Source organism: Dendropsophus ebraccatus, chromosome 14 (genome assembly GCF_027789765.1).
Source record: "Dendropsophus ebraccatus isolate aDenEbr1 chromosome 14, aDenEbr1.pat, whole genome shotgun sequence".
Taxonomy (NCBI): domain Eukaryota; kingdom Metazoa; phylum Chordata; class Amphibia; order Anura; family Hylidae; genus Dendropsophus; species Dendropsophus ebraccatus.
The window spans coordinates 67,590,518-67,595,228 of NC_091467.1; the positions used below are offsets into that span (position 1 = coordinate 67,590,518).

Genomic DNA, 4,711 nt, shown 5'->3' on the forward strand with positions numbered 1-4,711 from the left:
TTTGCATTATCATAGAGGGGTTTATTCATGTGTTATGGAGCACATGTACAAGCACATTTTTGCTGTATACAAAGACCAATCACTAGTTTCCCAACTACATGAAATAAGACGTCCATGTGAAGAAAAGGAAAGGGTTCAAAAGACAAATATTTTAAAATACAATTCAGTTATGTTTTACATAATAGTATCCTAATATAATCTGAACTTACTATTCTTTTTTTTATACAATAAATTTTTATTGGACTTTTGTAAATTTCACAAAAACAGACAAGGATTCCCTCCAACCAGTAGGGTGGGATCCCGACAACAAAGACATAGAAACTTGTTATGAACGCATACATGTCTGATATACAGCCGTGTGAAACAGCAAGAGAAATAAATGAAGAAAATTGACATACACAACAGAACAATACAATACATCCGTGGTATTGGTGGAGAGTAAAGAAAAGAATTAGTTTAGGTGTCGGATTAACAAAGTATTCTAAATACTTCTTAGAGTGGTACATATTTAACAACCAAAGTAAAGGGTACTAATAAAGTCACTGTCAATCCAGCAAGACCAACGATGGAGGAATTTCTGGTAGGTATGGGTCAAAGTGGCATATAATTTCTCGTATGATACTGATGAGTTAACTAAGGCAATCACCTCATTAATGTGAGGTGTACTGGAACTCTTCCAATGTCTTGTAATAGTCAGTTTCGTGGACATGAGGATATGAGCTATTACTGTACGAGTAGTAGGGTGGAGTTCTTGCATATTAATAAGCAAAAGAGCCGTTTGGGGGTCTCTAGGGAGTGCCACACCTGTAACTTCTCTAATGATACAAAATGAAGCATTCCACAAGGGGGTTATTTTGGGACAAAACCAGAGTACATGGGCTAGATTTCCCATGTGGCCACAGTTTCTCCAACAGTTCGGGGAAGCAGTTGGGTAAATAGTATGCAATCTAGTAGGATAGAAATACCATCTATAGAATGATTTAATCATTGCTTCCTGATGGTTAATACTTCTAAATGAGCTATAGATAGTATTTAAAGCAGATTCCCACTGTGAGGGAGAAATAGATAATTGGAGTTCAGTTTCCCATTTCAAGAAAACAGGTGGCTTTAGAAACTGCCTCTTATTTTGTAGGACATTGTAGAATACAGATATTCCTTTTATCTTTTTCCCAGGGGTTAAGAGGTAGCGAAGGGCTAACTTATTCATAGTGAGGTTCTCCAGGGTGTTTTTGGTGAGAAAGCTACGTATTTGTAAAAACTTGTGAAACTCCTTTTTAGTGAGGTCGTATGTTGTGACCCGATGGGAAAAAAGGAGCGTATTGTCAGGGTCATATAGCTTTTCAATAGATGTGATCCCTTTTTGATACCATGATTTTAGCTGTAGGTGTGGTATGGCGTGTTATAATACATCCAGAGGTAAGTTGGTTGTTGGGCATTGGATTACATCTGATTTTTCCAACAACAATAATTCCCAAGCTTGTATTGATGCCCGGGTGGTGAGCAATTTTGGGGAAATACATGGGATATTACTCCATTTACAGATCAGTCTACATTTCAATGAAGGCATATCATCTACAGTATAGCAGTCTCTATAGCTACCCATGGTTTGTCATTATTATTATTCCACCAGTAGTACAAGGGATCTAATAATGCTGCCCAATAATAATCTTTTAAATCAGGCAAGTTAACCCCTCCTCCTTTCCTATGCTTCACTAGTATTCTTCTTGCTATACGTGGTCTAAGTTTATCCCAAACAGAGTTGGGCAGTGGCCCTGGAGAAAAAGGACTGAGGGAGGGGGATAGGAATTGTGCGAAAGAGGTACATTAATTTTGGGAGGAGTAGCATTTTATATGCCGCTATACGGCCTAGCCATGAAATATAATAGTTTTATATTGAACGATCTCTTTTTGTAGCTCTTTAAGTAGGGATGGGAAGTTACAGTCATATAATAATTTAGTTGGGGACGCCAATTGGATTCCTAAATAGGTTATGGAGGTAGGTTGCCAGTCCAGGAGGTATGTCAATTTCATAGATTGAATTATGGTATTAGGTAGGTTAACCGGTAGTATTTGTGATTTAAGATTATTTACTTTGTAATAGGAGATGAATTGCTGTATAATTTGGAATATTGCTGCCAATGATGTAGGGGGGTTAGTAGACATAAGAAGGACATCGTCCGCAAATAGAGCTATTTTATGCTCTGTAGAGCCTATTTTGATTCCTGAGATTTGTGGGTGCATTCTGATAGCTTCAGCTAGAGGCTCTATGGTCAGAACAAAAATATAGGGGAAAGGGGGCAGCCCTGGCGCGTCCCATTTGACAGGGTGAACTGGCTTGATCTCGTCCCTGAACTCACTATTCTGGTGGTGAGGTCAATTTGTACATACATTACTGGTCCTGAGTTACATCCTGTATTATACTCCAAAGCCATACTCTGCAGCATAATACAACATGTAATTTAACTCAGGATCAGTAATGTAATGAATGTACACAGTGACCCCACCAGCAGAATAGTGAGTGCAGCTTTGGAGTATAATACAGGATGTAACTCAGGGTCAGTAATGTAATGTATGTACACAGTGACCCCACCAGCATAATAATGAGTGCAGCTCTGGAGTATAATACAGGATGTAACTCAGGGTCAGTAATGTAATGTATGTACACAGTGACCTTACCAGCATAATAGTGAGCACAGTTTTGAAGTATAATACAGGACGTAATGTAATTTACTGTTTATGTAACTCTTAATATTTTAATCAAATATTTTAAACATTTATGCTATTAAATGGGTTACATTATATTATGAATTAGATTGGATCTAGATTCACATATATTTAGCCCATAGGATGTCATCTTGGTGAATCATCCAATGTAACTGGAGGGTCTAATTCAAGATCCTCACCCAGGCCTTATCCCATACAGCGATCTCTGGGTATAAAGGCTCTGTGAAGCTGGTACTGTAGGTATACAAATGCCTCATAGAATTACCCAGTTCATAAAAAGACAGCAGGCCAGCCGTATAATCCAGATATATCCTCACCTTATAGCAGGAAAGTTGAAATAATGGGATTTCTTTCCCGTCATGTCTTATTGAATACTGCTTATTAAGGCGGCGTAGACCCCATGACTTATTATTTGCACCAATGTGGGAGTATTCTCCTTTTCTTTCCATACTTGGATAGGTCATCCCGACTCTCCAGGCTCCCTCCTTACTTACTTCTACATCCCAGTAAAGTCTAACATTAGAAAAACCCTTTGTGCTTAAAACTCTATAATATTCAAATCTCTGGGGGGTTTCTGGACGACCCTGATTTATTTCGGACCAGGAAGCAGTTTTGAGGTCATCTATGTACATCATTAGACGCGGTGTCCACATCCAGTAATATCCCAGAAGCCTCCTGCACATGGTAACCCTTCTGTAGGCCGGACATTATGTTCATCATACCAGAGATCAGGGTCTTTAAGATCAGATCTTCAGCCAAATCAGCAGCTACAGTCTCTTTCAGGTTCTTGTCACCCGTTATCACATCAGTAAAGTCATGTCTATCTAGTTGTAAATAGAATAAAGGATCCGACATCTGACATAGATCTTCTATAGAACATATTTCTCTGGACAGGTTGTCCTTCTTTGATTCCAGCTGTTGGATCAGATCAGAGACAGACAGTGACACCTGCTCTTGTTGTTTGGAGATTTCATTCAGAACATGATTCTCTAAGCTATCCACTTTCATCCTGATGTCTCTGAACTGGATTCTGACTCTTTCTACAATACCCTCTGCTTTCCCAGGAATCTGCCTTAGATGGTCCTGGAGACTCTGGACTCTCTTTTCAATCTCTCTCCTTTCATTGATCACGTTGCCTTGAACAGTCCTTAGTTTTTCTTTTTGTTTTATAGCCGCTTCATTCAATAATTCCACTTGGTGTCCTCTGTGCTTGTCACCCAGGCAGCAGGAGACGCATAGACACTCGGCATCCTCGGTGCAGTAATATGTGAGGACTTTCTTGTGGTGAGAGCATCTTCTGTTCCGGATAGATTTTTTGGGTTGGATTAGGACGTGTTCCGGGTACTTGCTGTGTACAGTCAGGTGAAGGTCACACAAAGAAGCTTCACATAACAGGCAGGTTTTAGAAGCAACCACAGGTGTGTGAACACAGTACGTGCAGAGTACCTCACATTCTTCCTGTTCCTCCTGAGAAAGGACATGTCCTGCAATGTTACGTAATGTGGTGTTCCTCTGCAGCACAGGACGCTCAGGGAACTCTGCTCTGCACTGAGGGCAGGTATAAGCTTCAGATCCTTTCTGTGTATCCAGAACATTCTCAATACACTCCCGGCAGAAGTTGTGTCCACAATGAAGTGTTACCGGATCAATGTAGAGGTTCAGGCAGATAGAACAGGTCAGCTCGTCTTTTAGATAAGCAGAAGCCATTGTTGTATGGTGGCAGGAGAGACGAAGACTGAAAGCTTCCGCAAGGTGTGTTCTAGTTTATGTACACATTTCTGGGAGGTTTTTCAGGACATTACCCCTTGTTAACTCCTTGTATTCCTCCAAATTAGCTCCTTGTAACTGAAAATTAGATAAGCGGGGGCAGAAGTAACACTTATTGTCTGCATGTAAGTTACATCTTTTATTTTGGTAACTTTAGTAAATTTCTATCTAGAAGCTAAGTAATAAAAAAAAATGCATAAAAAGTGTTCATGTCAGTTTT

General features: G+C 39.7%; 1 pseudogene; it reads right to left on the reverse strand.

Annotated features, from left to right (window-relative positions):
- Nucleotides 1–246: 246 nt before the first annotated feature.
- On the reverse strand, nucleotides 247–4,436 carry LOC138772078 (E3 ubiquitin/ISG15 ligase TRIM25-like; annotated as a pseudogene).
- Between the last annotated feature and the right edge of the window lie 275 nt (nucleotides 4,437–4,711).